General features: G+C 46.9%; 1 non-coding gene across 1 annotated transcript; it reads left to right on the plus strand.

Annotated features, from left to right (window-relative positions):
• Positions 1–6,472: 6,472 nt before the first annotated feature.
• On the plus strand, positions 6,473–6,565 carry trnar-ucu (transfer RNA arginine (anticodon UCU)). Its single transcript has 2 exons — positions 6,473–6,509; positions 6,530–6,565. It is a non-coding gene; the product is annotated as a tRNA-Arg (tRNA).
• The last annotated feature ends 11,891 nt before the right edge of the window (positions 6,566–18,456 follow it).

Consider the following 18,456-nt stretch of genomic DNA (forward strand, 5'->3'; position numbering starts at 1 on the left):
GGTTCCACACAAAAGATTATCATGCAAAATTAAGGCTCATGGGATTGGGGGCAAAGTATTAACGTGGATAGAGAACTGGCTGGCGGATAGAAAACAGAGAGTTGGAATAAACGGCTCGTTTTCGGAGTGGCAGGCAGTGACCAGCGGGGTGCCGCAAGGATCTGTCCTGGGACCCCAGCTGTTCACAATATATATAAATGATCTGGATCAGGGAATTGGATGCAATATTTCCAAATTCGCTGATGACACTAAACTAGGAGGAGGGGTGGGCTCTGATGAGGATGTCAGGAGGCTACAGTGCGATTTGGACAGGTTGGGGGAATGGGCGGATACGTGGCAGATGCACTATAATGTGGATAAATGCGAGGTTATCCACTTTGGGGGTAAAAACAGGAGGGTAGATTATTATCTAAATGGCAATAGATTGGGAGATGGGGAAGTGCAGAGGGACCTGGGTGTTCTTGTGCACCAGTCACTGAAGGAGAGCATGTAGGTGCAACAGGCGATCAAGAAGGCAAATGGTATGTTGGCCTTCATATCAAGGGGGTTCGAGTATAGGAATAGGGATACCTTACTACAGCTGTACAAGGTGCTGGTGAGACCGCATCTGGAGTATTGTGTACAGTTTTGGTCGCCCCATCTGCGGAAGGATGTTCTTGCCATGGAAAGAGTGCAACGGCGATTCACCAGGCTGATACCTGGAATGGCGGGAATGACCTACGAAGAGAGATTAAATAGTTTGGGCTTGTACTCACTGGAGTTTAGAAGATTGAGAGGGGATCTCATCGAAACATATAAAATTATGGCAGGCCTGGACAGGCTGAATTCAGAGAGAATGTTTCCAATGGCCGGGGAGTACAGAACCAGGGGCCACAGTCTAAAAATAGCGGGCAAATCATTTAAAACAGAGATGAGGAAGAATTTCTTCACTCAAAGAGTGGTGAGCCTGTGGAATTCCCTGCCACAGAGGGCTGTGAAGGCTAATTCAATAAATATTTTCAAGAGAGAATTGGATATATTTCTGAAGGCTAAGGGGATTAAGGGTTACGGAGAAAAGGCGGGGACGGGGTACTGAACTGGTAAGATCAGCTATGATCTCAGACGAAGATCAGCCATGATCTCATTGAATGGCGGAGCAGGCTCGAAGGGCCGAATGGCCTACTCCTGTTCCTATCTCTATGTTTCTATGTTATAAGGAGCATCTTAAAGGAGGAAAGAGAGGTGGACAGGTTTAGGCAGGGAATTCCAAAGCTTAGGGCAACAGGAAGGTTGAGCGATTATAATCAGGGATGCTCAGGAGAGCAGGATTAGAGGAGCGCAGATATTTCAGGGAGTTGCGGGGCGAAAGGACATTACAGAGTTAGGGAGGGGCGAGGCCGTGGAGGGAATAGAAAAGCAAAATATTATTAAAATGGAGAGAGACTACAGAATGCTGCGGTTAAGAGGGATCTGGGTGTCCTCGTACATGAAACACAAACAGTTAGCATGCAGTAATTAAGTAGGCAAATGGAAGGTTGGCCTTTATTGCAAGGGGCTTGGAGTATAAAAGTAGGGAAGTCTTGCTACAACTGTACAGGTGAGGCCACGCCTAGAGTACTGCATACATTTTTGTTCTCCTTATTTAAGGAGGGATATACTTGCATTGGAGACAGTTCAGAGAAGGTTCTCTAGGTTGATTCCTGGGATGAAGGGATTGTCTTATGAGGAAAGGTTGAGCAGGTTGGGCCAATACTCATTGGAGGTTAGAAGAATGAGAGGTGATCTTATTGAAACATATCAGATTCTGAGGGGGCTTGACAGGGTAGATGCTGACAGGCTGTTTTCCCTCATGGGGGAATCTAGAATCAGGTGGCATAGTTTCAGAATAAGGATTTGTCCATTTAAGACGCAGATGAGGAGGAATTTCTTCTCTCAGAGGGTTGTGAATCTGCGGAATTATCTACCCCAGAGAGCTGTGGAGCCTGAATCATTGATTATATTCAAGGCTGAGATAGACAGATTGTTGAACTATCGGAGAGTCAAGGGTTAAGGGGGAACAGGCAAAAAAGTGGAGTTGAGGCCAAGATCAGATCAGCCATGACCTTATTGAATGGTGGAGCAGGCTCCAGGGGCCAAATGGCCAACTCCTGCTCCTATTTCTTATGTTCTTATGTTCTTATAAGGGCAGCAGGTGCATGGGAACACCATCAACTCCAAGTTCCCCTCAAAGTTACACACCATCCCGACATGAAAATATATCACCATAACTTCATCGTCACTAGGTCAAAATCCTAGAATTCCCTCCCCAACAGTACTATTGGAGTACCTTCACCACATTGACTGCAGTGGGTCAAGAGGGCTTCTCACTACCACCTTCTCAAGGGCAATTAGGGATGGACAATTAATGCTGGCCTTGCCAGCGATGCCCAAGTCCTAGGAACAAATTACATTAAATTAAAATAGTCACGACTGGATGTGGCAGGATTGCAGAGCTTTGATCTGATCCGTTGGTTGTTGGATCGCTTCGCTCTGTCTACACATGCTGTTTCCATAGCTTAGCATGTGTGTAGTCCTGTGTTGTAGCTGCATCAGGTTGGCACCTCATTTTAGGTATGCCTGGTGCTGCTCCTGAAATGCTCTTCTACACTCCTCATTGAACCAGGGTTGGTCCCCTGTCTTGATGCTAATGGTAGGGTGAGGGATATGCCAGTTCATAAGGATACAGATTGTGGTGGAATACAATTCCAAAACTGAGGCCCCCTCTGCTCTCTCGGGTGGACATAAAAAATCCCATGGCACTATTGGAAGAAGAGCAGGGGGTGGTGAGGTTTACCCCGGTGTCCTGGAGCCAATATTTATCCGCAAATCACCATCACTAAAACAGGTTATCATCGATTATCACATTGTGGGAGCTTGCTGTGCACAAATTGGCTGCTGCTGTTTTTCCTACATTACAACAGCGACTACAACTTCATTGCCTGTAAAGCGCTTTGAGACGTCCTCAGGTGAAAGGCGCTGTAGAAATCAGAGTCTTTCTTTTACAGCCTTCGAAGTCACAGAATCACAGAAACCCCACAGTGCAGATAGAGGCAATTTCGGCCCATCGAGCCTGCACCGACACATATCCCACCCGATCCCCGTAACCCCTACACCAACACATATCCCACCCTATCCCCGTAACCCCACGTATTTAATCCCCCTAACACTAAGGGTCAATTTATCATAGCCAATCAACCTAACCCGCACATCTTTGGACTGTGGGAGGAAACCGGAGCACTGACAACTGACAAAAACCAAAAATCAACATAAATTGAATTTAACAGCAATAAGATTTAAGGCAGACTGGTTAGCTCAATAGGTTAGAGTGTGGTGTTAATAACGCCAAGGTCGTGGGTTTGATCCCCGGATGGGCATTTACTTTTTGATGGTGTGGGTAGTTTCTTAATATTACTATTTGCTGAAAAGATTGGAGCTGTAATACTTTGAAGCAAAGCTACAAAACCTTAGTTCTGCCGAGAGCTCAAGGAACTGGAAGGTTGACCCTGTGTCTATCTGTCCACAGATGGCGCTGATCTACAAATTGTTCCTACTGTTCGCGTGGCCTAATGGATAAGGCGTCTGACTTCGATATTAATCCTGAGGTTATCAGAAAGTTACAGGTTCGAGTCCTGCCATGGTCTTTTTACACACTTTTTAATTCGTGTTCAGTTTTATAAAACCAAACCGTGTTCCCACTTCGTAGCTGAAGGTGATTCCCTACCAAACACTGCAGGGCTCTTTATTAATTAGTATTTTTGATGCTGCTTTGTGTTTGTATTGCTTACTAGTTCCCAACAAATCCACAATATCTAATTGATGCCGATAAATTATTAGTGTTCCAATTGGAACAACAGCTTTGGGTTAATCAGTGTAATAAAGTGCAGTGGAGGGAATTCTGATCAATTTCGGGGCCAGTGATCGCCACAGGGAGCCGATGAAATAAAATAAAGAATTTGCATCAAAGTCGCATGCGAGCAGGGTTCCAACCAGCGCGGGGAAACCCCATTGGATTTCAAGTCCAACGCCTTAACCACTCGGCCATCGCAACTGCACATTAACAGCAAGAAAATAATTCCTACTGTGAGTGAGACAGGAACTAGCTCAAAGAAGACAGGTCACAAATACTCACCGATAAATCCAGCAGGGAATTCAGGATTAACATCTTTGGCCAAAGAGTGCTGAGAATGCAGTAGTTGAGGCGAATACTATAGGTGCATTTAAGAGGAAAGGAGAAAGGAATAGAAGGATATGCTGATAGGATTTTTAAAATTCGTTTATGGGATGTGGGTGCGCTGGCAAGGCCAGCATTAAATGCCCATCCCTAATTGCCCCTTGAGAAGGTGGTGGTGAGCCGCCTTCTTGAACCGCTGCAGTCCATGTGGTGAAGGTACTCCCACAGTGCTGTTAGGGAGGGAGTTCCAGGATTTTGACCCAGCGACGATGAAGGATCGGCAATATACTTCTAAGTCAGAATGGTGTGTGACTTGGAGGGGAACTTGTTAAGGAGGGTGTTCCCATGCGCCTGCTGCGCTTGTCCTTCCAGGTGGAAGAGGTTGCGTGTTTGGCAGGTGCTGCTGAAGAAGCCTTGGTGAGTTGCTGCAGTGCATCTTGTAGATGGTACACACTGCAGCCACGGTGCGCTGGTGGTGGAGGGAGTGAATGTTTAAGGTGGTGGATGGGGTGCCAATCAAGCGGGCTGCTTTGTCCTGGAAGGTGTCGAACTTCTTGAGTGTTGTTGGAGCTGCACTCATCCAGGCAAGTGGAGAGTATTCCATCACACTCCTTACTTGTGCCGTGTAGATGGTAGAAAGGCTTTGGGGAGTGAGGAGGTGAGACACCCGATGCAGAATGCCTAGCATCTGACCTTCTCTTGTTGTCACAGTATTTATGTTCAATGGTAAACCCCAGGATGTTGGTGGTCAGCTCCTTTGTTCATGTTGGACCAAGGTTTTAATGAAGTCGGGAGCCGAGTGCTCTTGGCAGAACCCAAACCGGGCATCAATGAGCAGGTTATTGGTCAGTAAGTGCCACTTTACAGCACTGTGGATGACACCTTCCATTACTTTGCTGATGATTGAGAGTAGAGAGTAGACTGATGGGGCGGTAATTGGCTGGATTGGATTTGTCCTGCTTTTTGTGGACAGGACATACCTGGGCAGTCTTCCACATTGTTGGATAGATGCCAGTGTTGTAGCTGTACTAGAACAGCTTGGCTGGAGCACAAGTCTTCAGAATAATAGTCGGGGTGTTGTCAGGGCCCAGAGCCATTGCTGTATTCAGTGTGCTCAGCCTTTTCTTGATATCACGTGGAGTGAATCGAATTGTCTGAAGACTGGCTTCTGTGATGGTGGGGACCTCAGGAGGAGGCTGATATGGATCAGGCCAGGTGGTCCGTCCAGTTTCATTTTTATTATTTTGTTTCATAGCGGTTTGTTACAACTGAGTGGTTTGCTAGGCCATGTCAGAGGGCAGTTAAGAATCAACCACATTGCTATGGGACTGGAGTCACACAAAGGCCAGACCAGGTAAGGACGGCAGATTTCTTTCCCTGAAAGACATTAGTGAACCAGATGGGTTTTTACGACAATCCGATAGTTGCATGGTTACCATTACTGATTCTAGTTTTATTTGCGGGGTGAGGAGAAATAGAGAAGGAGGAGCCTCGTGTGGAGACCAGTTCGTGCAAATGGACTGTTTCTGTGGGGCAGACTCTATAATATTATGTAACACCCATTTTAATCAGACACAGAATGATCCGGGACTGACAGCACATCCCTTTTAAACAGATACAGAATGACAAGGGATTTACAGCACATCCCTTTTAAACAGACACAGAATGACCCGGGACTGACAGCACATCCCTTTTAAACAGACACAGAATGATCCGGGACTGACAGCACATCCCATTTAAGCAGACTCAGAATGACCCGGGACTGACAGCACATCCCTTTTAAACAGACACCGAGTGATCCTGGACTGACAGTACATCCCTTTTAAACAGACACAGAATAATCCGGGACTGACAGCACATCCCTTTTCAACAGACATAGAATAATCCGGGACTGAAAGCAAGTCCCTTTTAAACAGATGCAGAATGACCCGGGACTGACAGCACATCCCTTTTAAACAGACACAGAATAATCCGGGACTGACAGCATGTCCCTTTTAAACAGACACAGAATAAACCGGGACTGACAGCACGTCCCTTTTAAACAGACACAGAATGATCCGGGACTGACAGCATGTCCCTTTTAAACAGACACAGAATGATCCAGGACTGACAGCATGTCCCTATTAAACAGACACAGAATGATCCGGGACTGAAAGTAGACCCCTTTTAAACAGACATGGAATGCTGCCTGACCTAAAGAGTGTTTCCAGCATTTCATCTGTTTATATTTCAGATTTCCAGCATCAACACTATTTTGCTTTTGTAATAGAGTTTTACGTAATTGGCTCTGTGGCGCAATGGATAGCGCATTGGACTTCTAGTTATATGCCAGATTAAGGCATTCAAAGGTTGTGGGTTCGAGTCCCACCAGAGTCAGATTTTTGGCGAGGGTTCGGTGGTTCCTCCACTGACAGTACATTTTGCAGTAAATCGGTAATTCAGAGAAGGGAAACGACCGCCCCGACACTTTCCCTCTGAGTACTCTCAACCCCTGAGTCAGTTACACAGGAGCAGGAGGAGGCCATTCAGTCCCATGGCCGTTTTACATTGGAACAGGAGGAAACCATTCAGTCCCATGACCCTTTTACACAGGAACAGGAGGAGGCCATTCAGCCCCTTTAGCCTGTTATACAGGAACAGGAGGAGGCCATTCAGCCCCTCGAGCCTGTTACACAGGGACAAGAGGAGGCCTTTAACGCCTCGAGCCTGTTGCATTGGACAGGAGGAAGCCGTTCAGCGATACAAGATCTGTACAAGAACAGTAGAACTCCATTCAGCCCCTCGAACCTGTTACATAGGATGAAGAGGAGGCAAATCAGACCCATGATCCATTTATAAAGGAACAGGAGAAGGCAATTCAGACCAACGAGTCTGTTTCACAGGAACAGCAGGAGGCCCTTCAGCCCCTCAAACCTGCCACTCATGAACAGGAGGAGGACATTCAGTCCCTCAAGCCTGCTACACTGGAACAGGAGGAGGCAATTCAGACACACGAGTCTGTTATACGGGAACAGGAGGAGGCCATTCAGCCCCTCAAGCCTGTTATACATGAACAGGAGGAGGCCATTCAGCCCCTCGAGCCTGTTATACATGCACAGGAGGATGCCATTCAGCCCCTCGAGCCTGTTACACAGTAACAGGAGGAGGCCATTCAGCCACTCAAGCCTGTTACACAGGAACAAGAGGAGACAATTCAGACACACGAGCCTATTATACAGGAACAGGAGGAGGCTATTCAGCCTCTCGAGCGTGTTATACAGGAAAAGGAGGAAGCCATTCAGCCCCTCAAGCCTGTTAGACAGGAACAGGAGGAGGCCATTCAGCCCCTCAGGCCGGTTACGCAGGAATAGGAGGAGGCCATTCAGCCCCTCAAGCCCGTTATACATGAACAGGAGGAGGCCATTCAGCCCTTCAAGCCTGTTTTACATGCACAGGAGGATGCCATTCAGCCCCTTGAGCCTGTTACACAGGAACAGGAGGAGGCCATTCAGCCCCTTGAGTCTGTTATACAGGAACATGAGGAGGCCATTCAGCCCTTCGAGTCTGTTATAAAGTAACAGGAGGAGGCCAATCAGCTCCTCGGGTATGTTACACATAAACAGCAAGAGGCCATTCAGCCCATCGAGCCAACATACAGGAACAGGAGGAGGCCATTCAACCCCTCGAACCTGTTGCGCAGGAGCAGGAGGAGGCTATTCAGCCTGTTATGCAGGAAAAGGAGCAAGCCATTCAGCCCCTCAAGCCTGTTACACAGGAACATCATGGGCAAGGAAACCTCCTGCTGATTTCCACCTACCACCCTTCCTCAGCTAATGAATCAGTGCTCCTCCATGTTGAACACCACTTGGAAGAAGCACTGAAGGCAGCAAGGGCACAGAATGTACTCTGGGTGGGGACCTCAATGCCCATCACCAAGAGTGGCTCGGTAGCAGCACTACTGACCGAGCTGGTCGAGTCCTGAAGGACATGGCTGCCAGAATGGGCCTGCGGCAGGTGGTGAGGGAACCAACACGAGTGGAAAACCTTCTTGACCTCCTCCTGACCAATCTACCTGTCACAGATGCAAAAAGTTCAAAAAGTATTCATTGGCTGTAAAGCACTTTAGGATGTCCTGAGGTCGTGAAAAGCCTGTCGAAATGCAAGTCTTTCTTTTACAGCCTTCCAAGACAAAGTGACTTTGCTGGCAAAGACCAGAAACAGGGACGGTTCTATAGGTAAGATTTACAGATGGGCTGGTTTGCTCAGTTGGTTAGTGCATGGTGCTAATAACGCCAAGGTTGCGGGTTCGATCACCATACGGGCCATTTATTTTTTGAGGGAAGGTTAGTTTCCTAATTTTGTAATATTTGAGCAGTTTAAAAGTTTAATAAGTTTGGAAGTAAACTCATACGGGACCTACAAAGTTGCAAAATCTTAGTTCTACCGAGAGTTCATGGACCTGAAAGGTTAACCCTGTGTTTTTCTGTACACAGATGTTCCCTGACCTGTGGAGTGTTTCCAACATTTAATGAACAATTTCAGGTCCAGCATCTGCTGCATTTCGCTTTTTATTTTACCGCAGTGTCCTCGCATCTATTAACAAAAGTCAAAAATAAATTGTAGCTAACGGAAAATGAGACTTGCGGTCACTGTGAGCATTGGTGGTTCAGGGGTAGCATTCTCGCCTGTCACACGGGAGACCCGGGTTCGATTCCCGGCCAATGCAGGTTAACATTTTTAACAATTTATTTCAGAGCAAACACATCACATGAAACATTAATAATAAATTAGCTCTTTCTGTGTAACTGGATCAAGGGAATGAATGGCCTCCACCTGTTCCTGTGTAACAGGCTTGAGGGGCTGAATGTCCTCCTGCTCCATTGTAACAGGCTCGAGGGGCTGAATGGCCTCCTGTTCCAGTGTAACAGGCTTGAGGGGCTGAATGGCCTCCTCCTGTTCCTGCGCAACATGCTCGAGGGGCTGAATGGCCCCCTCCTGTTCCTGTGCAACAGGTTCGAGGGGCTGAATGGCCTCCTCCTGTGTAACAGGCTCGAGGGGCTGAATGGCCTCCTGTTCCAGTGTAACAGGCTCGAGGGACTGAATGGCCTCCTTCTGTTCCTGTTTGACAGGCTCAAGGGGCTGAATGGCCTCCTCCTGTTCCTGTTTGACAGGCTCGAGGGGCTGAATGGCCTCCTCCTGTTCCTGTTCGACAGGCTCGAGGGGCTGAATGGCCTCCTGCTGTTCCGGTTTGACAGGCTCGAGCGGCTGAATGGCCTCCTCCAGTTCCGGTTTGACAGGCTCGAGCGGCTGAATGGCCTCCTCCTGTTCTTGTTTGACAGGCTCGAGGGGCTGAATGGCCTCCTCCTGTTCCTGTTTGAAAGGCTCAAGGGGCTGAATGGCCTCCTCCTGTTCCTGTTTGACAGGCTCAAGGTGCTGAATGGCCTCCTCTTCCTGTTTGACAGGCTTAAGGGGCTGAATGGCCTCCTCCTGTTCCTGTTTGACACGCTCGAGGGGCTGAATGGCCTCCTCCTGTTCCTGTTCGACAGGCTCGAGGGGCTGAATGGCCTCCTCATGTTCTGGTTTGACAGGCTCGAGGGGCTGAATGGCCTCCTGCAGTTCCGGTTTGACAGGCTCGAGCGGCTGAATGTCCTCCTCCTGTTCCTGTTCGACAGGCTCGAGGGGCTGAATGGCCTCCTGCTGTTCCGGTTTGACAGGCTCGAGGGGCTGAATGGCCTCCTCCAGTTCCGCTTTGACATGTTCGAGCGGCTGAATGGCCTCCTCCTGTTCCTGTTTAACAGGCTCGATGGGCTGAATGGCCTCCTCCTGTTCCGGTTTGACAGGCTCAAGGGGCTGAATGGCCTCCTCCTGTTTCTGTTTGACAGGCTCAAGGGGCTGAATGGCCTCCTCCTGTTCCTGTGTAACAGGCTCGAGGGACTGAATGGCCTCCTCCTGTTCCTGTTCGACAGGCTCAAGGGGCTGAATGGTCTCCTCCTGTCCCGGTTTGACAGGCTCGAGGGGCTGAATGGCCTCCTCCTGTTCCTGTGTAACAGGCTCGAGGGACTGAATGGCCTCCTCCTGTTCCTGTTCGACAGGCTCAAGGGGCTGAATGGACTCCTCCTGTTCCGGTTTGACAGGCTCGAGGGGCTGAATGGCCTCTGCCAGTTCTGGTTTGACAGGCTCGAGGGGCTGAATGGCCTCCTCCTGTTCCTATTGAACCATGTTTCAGGCACTGAAGTGGCTGATGCTCCGATTGTGCCCTCTGCTGTCCCGGCGCAGAAAGAAACACAGTGCCAGTGTATAAAACCCCAAGTCCTTGTACTTTCTTTCTTTCTTTGAATCTTTCTTTCATTTCTTCCTTTTCTGTGCCATATGCTCCTTAATCTATTGTTGCTTAGTGATAGATGTGTTCATATTTGCCGGTTTCAACGTGTTCATTGCTTCTGCTGATTTGAATTGTGTCGAAAAAGTGAACTGAATTTCTCCACCTCTATGAAGCATCCTTGGGTTCGAAGCTGTTTTGGTTTCAATCAAACAAACGCACAGATTTCTCGAACTCGCTGAGCCTTTCCTGGCCAGTATTTGTTTCTTGCTTCCTTGCATTTGGAAAGGCCCAGGCTTCATCCCCGGCCTGTGCTGAGAGAGCTGACCTGAGCCTGGGCAGCAGTTACAATTGGTGTCTGTGGCCCTGTGTTAGAGAGAGGGTGAATGAGCCTGGCTTCTTGTCCACTCGCCCTGCTGGCTGTGGGCAATGGCTGAGCAGAGGACCAGTTGTGATGGGTGTCAGCAGGAGGGGAGAGGTGGAGAAGGGAAGTTGTAAAGATAAAGAAAGGGACTCCCAGCTGTGACAGCTGCTGCTGCCCACAGTAGGCAGTTTGGACAGTGGGTTACCACAGCCCATGACACACACGAGCCAATCCAGCCTCCTCGTGGACTGCCTTCACTTACACTTCTCCTTTTTTAGATGAAACTGTCATTTTATTCATGTGACGTCTAAACCACTTCCCCTCTGATTGTCATTTCAAAACCATTGCACTTACAGCCTCAGCTCATCATCGGCAAACGCCAGCAGCAAGCAGGTGAGATTTACAATCTCTTAAAGATCAATGATCTTTCACAGGAACGTGTCAAATCAGTGCTATGTTGTTAAAGTCAACACAGGATGTCAAGGTCTGAGAGAGGGTGCAGAGGAGATTTACCAGAATGGTACCAGGAATGAGGGAATTCAATTATGTGGAGAGACTGGAGAAGCTGGGATTGTTCTCCTTAGAGCAGAGAGGGTTAAGAGGAGATTTGATAGAGATTTTCAAACTTATGAATAGTTTTGATAGCGTAAATAAGAAGTAGGTGTTTCCACTGGCAGAAGGTTCTGTAACCAGAGGACGCAGATTTATGGTGATTGGCAAAAGAACCAGAGGTGACATGAGGAAACATTTTTTTTAAGCAGCAAGTTGTTGTGATCTGGAATGCGCTGCCTGAAAGGGCGGTGGAAGCAGATTCAATAGTGACTTTCAAAAGGCAGTTGAATAAATACTTGAAGGAAAACATTACAGGGCTATGGGGAAAGGGCAGGTGAATGAAATTAATTGCAGAGCTCTTTCAAAGTGCCGGCGCAGGGCTATGGGGAGAGAGTGGGGCACTGGGATTTTTTGGGATTGATACAGGTCTATGGGGTGTGAGTGGGGCAGTGTGATTAGTTTGGGATTGATTCAGGGCTATGGGGTGAGAGCGGGGCAGTGGGATTAGTTTGTGATTGATACAGGTCTATGGGGTGTGAGCGGGGCAGTGGGATTAGTTTAGGATTGATACAGGGCTATGGGGTGAGAGCGGGGCAGTGGGATTAATTTGTGATTGATACAGGTCTATGGGGTGTGAGCGGGGCAGTGGGATTAGTTTAGGATTGATTCAGGGCTATGGGGTGAGAGCGGACCAGTGGGATTAGTTTGTGATTGATACAGGTCTATGGGGTGTGAGCGGGGCAGTGGGATTAGTTTCGGATTGATTCAGGGCTATGGGGTGAGAGCGGGGCAGTGGGATTAGTTTGTGATTGATACAGGTCTATGGGGTGTGTGTGGGGTAGTGGGATTAGTTTGGGGATTGATACAGGGCTATGGGGAGATAGCGGGTCAGTGGGATTAGTTTCGGATTGTTACAGGGCTTTGGGGAGAGAGCGGGGCAGTGGGATTAGTTTGGGATTGATACAGGTCTATGGGGTGTGAGCGGGGCAGTGGGATTAGTTTGGGGATTGATACAGGGCTATGGGGAGATAGCGGGTCAGTGGGATTAGTTTGGGATTGTTACAGGGCTTTGGGGAGAGAGCGGGACAGTGTGATTAGTTTGGGATTGTTACAGGGCTTTGGGGAGAGAGTGGGGCAGTCGGATGAGTTTGCGATTGATACAGGTCTATGGGGAGATAGTGGTTCAGTGGGTTTAGTTTAGCATTGCTGTGGCAAAGGCCCAGAATTAACACAGTGGGCCGAATGGTCTCCTCTGCTCTGTAAATATCTATTGTTGGAGACTCCTGGGCAGCTTTTAACACTCCATTTGCTGTACATTTCCAGTCCATATTCTTCTCTAAATGTTCACTGACGGTTCCTTCACAGCTACCCAGGCTCCCTGTTTTCGTGTTAGCAGCAAATGTCGATACGTCTGCCTCCTGTACCCAAGTCCAGATTGTTGAAATAGCAAGAAGGGCAACGGTCGCAGCAGTGATGCAGGGGGGCCAACTCTTTACATCGTCCAGTCAAAAAAACACCCAATAACTAACGCACTCTGCTTTTGTCTTTTAACCAGCTTCCTGGTTTCTAGAACGGTTTCCAGTTGAGTATTAATGTTATCCCATATAAGGACATAGAAACATAGAAACATAGAAGACAGGAGCAGGAGTAGGCCATTCGGCCCCTCGAGCCTGCTCCACCATTCAATGCGATCATGGCTGATCATCCAAATTCCGTACCCGGTCCCTGCTTTCTCCCCATACTCCTTGATCCCTTTAGCCTTAAGAAATATATCCAACTCCTTCTTGAATATATTTAATGAACTGGCCTCTACTGCCTTCTGTGGTAGAGAATTCCACAGGTTCACCATTCTCTGGGTGAAGAAATTCCTCCTCATCTCAGTCCTAAATGGCTTACCCCTTATCCTTAGACTTTGACCCCTGGTTCTGGACTCCCCGGCCATCGAGAACATCCTTCCTGCATCTGGTCTGTCCAGTCCTGTCAGACTTTTATAAGTTTCAATGAGATCCCCTCTCATTCTTCTAAACTCCAGCGAGTATACGCCCAATCGACCCAATCTCTCCTCATACGTCATTCCTGCCATCCCAGGTATCAACCTGGTGAATCTTCGCTGAACTCCTACCATGGCAAGAACATCCTTCCTCAGATAAGGCGACCAAAACTGCACACAATACTCACGATGTGGTCTCATCAAGGCCCTGTACAGCTGCAGCAAGTCATCCTTGTTCATGTACTCAAACCCTTTCGCTACGAAGGCCAACATACCATTTGCCTTCTTAACTGTCTGCTGCACCTGCATGCTTACCTTCAGCGACTGCTGTACAAGGACACTGAGGTCTCGTTGCACTTCCCCTTCTCCCAATCTATTGCTATTCAGATAATAATCTGCCTTCCTGTTTTTGACACCAAAGTGGATAACCTCGCATTTATCCACGTTATATTGCATCTGCAATGCTTTTGCCCAATCACCCAACCTGTCCAAATCATACTGGAGTTTCTCAGCATCCTCCTCACAGCACACACGCCCACCCAGCTTTGTGTCATCTGCAAACTTGCAGATATTACATCTAGTTCCCTTGTTTAGATCATTATTATATATTGTCAATAGCTGGGGTCCAAGGACCGATCCCTGCGGTGCCCCACTAGTTACTGCCTGCCGCTCGGAAAAAGACCCATTTGTTCCAACTCTTTGTCAACTGTCTGCCAACCAGTTCTCTATCCAAGTCAATACCTCGCCCCCAATCCCATGTGCCTTAACTTTACACGCTAATCTCTTACGCGGGACCTTATCGAAAGCCTTTTGAAAGTCCAAATACACCACATCCACTGGTTCTCCATTGTCTATTTTACCAGTTACATCCTCAAAAAATTCCAGTAGATTAGTCAAGCACGATTTACCTTTTGTAAATCCATGTTGACTTTGTCCGATCCTGTCACTGTTTTCCAAGTGCTCTGCTATTACATCTTTTACAATGGACTCTAGCATTTTCCCCACTACCGATGTCAGGTTTACCGGTCTGTTATTCCCATTTTTCTCTCTACCACCTGTTTTGAATAGTGGGGTAACAATAGCTACCCTCCAAGCTATGGGTACTGTTCCAGATTCCATCGAATGTTGGAAGATGATCAGCAATGCATCTAATATTTCTAGGACCACTTCCTTAAGTACCCTAGGATGTAGATTATCAGCCACTGGGGATTTATCGGCCTTCAATCCCGTCAATTTCCCTAACACCATTTCCCTACAAATACTGATTTCTTTCAGTTCCTCCCTTTCATCAGACCCTATAAGACCATAAGAACATAAGAAATAGGAGCAGGATTAGGCCAATCGGCCCCTCGTGCCTGCTCCGCCATTCAATAAGATCATGGGTGATCTGATCCTAGCCGCCAATCTACTATCACAGAACCATCTCCTGAATCTAACAGAATTAGAGACGCAAAATAGGAGCAGGTTCAGGCTACACATCCCCTGGGCCTGCTCCGCTACCCACAGGGCCATGTCCGATCCGAACCTAGACTCATGTCCAAATTCCTGCCCGCTCCCCGTAACCCTTAATTCCCTTTACTTCTAGGAAACTGTCTATTTCTGTTTTAAATTTATGTAATGATGTAGCTTCTACAGCTTTTTGGGGCAGCATATTCCATGGACCTACCACCCTCTGAGTGAAGTAGTTCCTCCTCATCTCAATTTTGAAAGAGCAGCCCCTTATTCTAAGACTATGCCCCCTAGTTCTAGTTTCACCCATCATCGGGAACATCCTGCCTGCATCCACCCGATCAAACCCCTTCACAATCTTATATGTTTCAATAAGATCGCCTCTCATTCTTCTGAACTCCAATAAGTAGAGTCCCAATCTACTCATCCTCTCCTCATACATCCATCCGCTCATCCCCGGGATTAACCGAGTGAACCTTCTTTGTACTGACTCGAGAGCAACTATGTCTTTTCTTAAGTATGGACACCAAAACTGTATGCAGTATTCCAGGTGCGGTCTCACCAATACCTTGTACAACTGAAGTAATACCTCCCTATTTTTATATTCTATCCCCCTAGCAATGAAAGCCAAAATTCCATTGGCCTTCTTAATCACTTGCTGCACCTGCATACTAACCTTTTGAGCTTCATACACCAGGACCCCCAGATCCCTTTGTACTTCAGCACTTTCCAGTTTCTTGCCATTAAGATAATAAATTGCTCTACGATTTATCCTGCCAAAGTGCATAACCTCACACTTTCCAGTATTGTATTCCATCTGCCAAATCTCTGCCCACTTACTTAGCCTGTCTATGTCCCCTTGCAGGTTTTTTATGTCCTCCTCACTCACTACTTTCCCTCCCATCTTAGTATCATCTGCAAACTTTGATATATTACACTCGGGCCCCTCCTCCAAATCGTTAATATAGATTGGAAAGAGTTGGGGTCCCAGCACTGACCCCTGCGGAACACCACTAGTTACTGATTGCCAGTCTGAGAATGAACCATTTATCCCAACTCTCTGCCTTCTGTTAGATAGCCAATCCTCTATCCATGCCAGAATATTACCCCAATCCCGTGATTTTTTATCTTAAGCAATAATATTTTGTGTGGCACCTTGTCAAATGCCTTTTGGAAGTCTAAATACACTACGTCCACTGGTTCCCCTTTATCCACCCTATATGTTTCTTCCTCAAAGAACTCCAGCAAATTTGTCAAACATGACTTCCCCTTCATAAAACCATGCTGACTTTGTCCTATTAAATTATGATTATCCAAATGTCCTGTTACTGTCTCCTTAATAATGGACTCCAAAATTTTACCTTCCACAAACTTTAGGCTAAACGGTCTATAGTTTCCAGCCTTCTGCCTACTGCTCTTTTTAAATAAGGGTGTTACATTCGCAGTTTTCCAGTCTGCCGGGACCTTTGCTGAGTCCAGGGAGTTTTGGAAAATTATTACCAATGCATCCACAATCCCTACCGCCACTTCCCTCAAGACCCTAGCATGCAAGTCATCAGGTCCAGGTGATTTATCTGCCTTGAGTCCCATTATTTTACCGAGTACCACTTCCTCAGTGATTTTGATCGTGTTTAGCTCCTCCCCACCTATAGCACCCTGTTTGTCCAGGGTTGGGATATTCTTAGTGTCCTCTACTGTAAAGACTGATACAAAATATTCATTCAGTGTTTTTGCCGTCTCCATATTTCCCACCATTAATTTCCCGGTCTCATCCTCTAAGGGACCAAGATTTACTTTAGCCACCCTTTTTCTTTCTATATAACTATAAAAACTCTTACTATCTGTTTTTACATTTTTTGCTAATTTACTTTCATAATCTATCTTCCCTTTCTTAATCTATCTTTTTGCTATTTTTTGCTGTCTTTTAAATTTTTCCCAATCCTCTATACTCCCACTAGATTTGGCTACCTTATATGCCCTTGCTTTTAGTCGAATACGGTCCTTAATTTCTTTACTTAGCCACGGATGGCTGTCTTTTCTTTTGCACCCTTTTCTTCTCTGTGGAATATATATTTTTTGGAAGTTGTAAAATAACTCCTTAAATGTACACCACTGATCATGTATCGTCTTACCCTTTAATCTATTTTCCCAATCCACTCTACTCAATTCCGCTCTCATACCTTCATAGTCTCCTTTATTCAAGCTTAGCACGCTTGTTTGAGATCCAACCTTCTCACCCTTTAATTGAATATGGAATTCAACCATGTTATGGTCACTCATTTCAAGGGGATCCTTTACTAGGACATTTTTAATTAATCCTGTCTCGTTACACAGGACCAGATCTAAGGTTGCTTGCCCCCTGGTCGGTTCAGTTACATACTGCTCAAGAAACCCATCCCTAATACACTCAATGAACTCATCCTCAAGGCAGCCCTGCCCAATTTGATTTGTCCAATTAATATGATAGTTAAAATCCCCCATAATTATAGATGTTCCCTTATTACAAGCCTCAACTATTTCCTGATTGATACTCCGTCCAACAAAGTTGCAACTGTTCGGAGGCCTATAGACTACGCCCACTAGTGTTTTTTTCCCCTTATTATTCCTTACCTCCACCCAAACTGTTTCATTATCCTGATCTTTTGACCCACTATCATTTCTCTGTATTACAGTGGTTCCTTCCTTTATTAACATAGCCACCCCACCTCCCCTTCCTTCCTGCCTGTCCTTCCTGATCGCTAAATAACCTGGTATGTTTAATTCCCAGGCATTGTCACCCTGCAGCCATGTTTCTGTAATGGCCACAAGATCATACCCATATGTAGTTATTTGTGCTATTAACTCATCTATTTTGTTACGAATGCTACGTGCATTCAGATAGAGAACTTTCAAATATGTTTTGTGACACTTAGGTCCTGCTTTTGCCCTTTTTATTGCTTTACCTTTTACTCCATACCTTCTGCCCCTTCCTGACATGCTCTGGTTTTTAATTTCCCCACTGCTACCTAAGCCTATGACCTTCTCTGTTGTCATTTTTATTATTTGCTCTCAAGGAACCTCCCCCCAACTAGTTAGTTTAAAGCCCTCTCTACAGCCCTAGTTATATGATCCGCCAGGACTCTAGTCCCAGCACTGGCCAAGTGAAGCCCGTTCCAACGGAACAGCTCCCTCCTGCCCCAATACTGGTGCCAGTGTCCCAGGAAGCAAAACCCATTTCTCCCACACCAGTCTTTGAGCCACGCATTTAACTCTCTAATTTTATTTCTCCTAGCCAAATTCGCTCGTGGCTCAGGTAATAATCCAGAGATTATTACCCTTGAGGTTTTGTTTTTTAATTTGACCCCTGGCTGCTCATACTCCTTTAACAGAACCGGCTTCCTAGTCCTATCTACGTCGTTTGTACCAACATGGACCACGATAACTGGATCCACTCCCTCCCACTGCAAGTTTCTTCCCAGCCCAGAGGAGATGTCCTTAACCCTGGCACCGAGTAGGCAACTCAGCCTTTGGGACTCCCGCTCTCGGCTGCAGAGAACTCTATCTATCCCCCTAATAATACTATCCCCTACCACTACAACATTTCTATTTACTCCCCCCTCTTGAATGGCTCCCCG

This window comes from Somniosus microcephalus, unplaced genomic scaffold (genome assembly GCF_052327205.1).
Source record: "Somniosus microcephalus isolate GS21.2 unplaced genomic scaffold, FLI_Smic_1.0 unresolved_chr8, whole genome shotgun sequence".
Classification (NCBI taxonomy): Eukaryota; Metazoa; Chordata; class Chondrichthyes; order Squaliformes; family Somniosidae; genus Somniosus; species Somniosus microcephalus.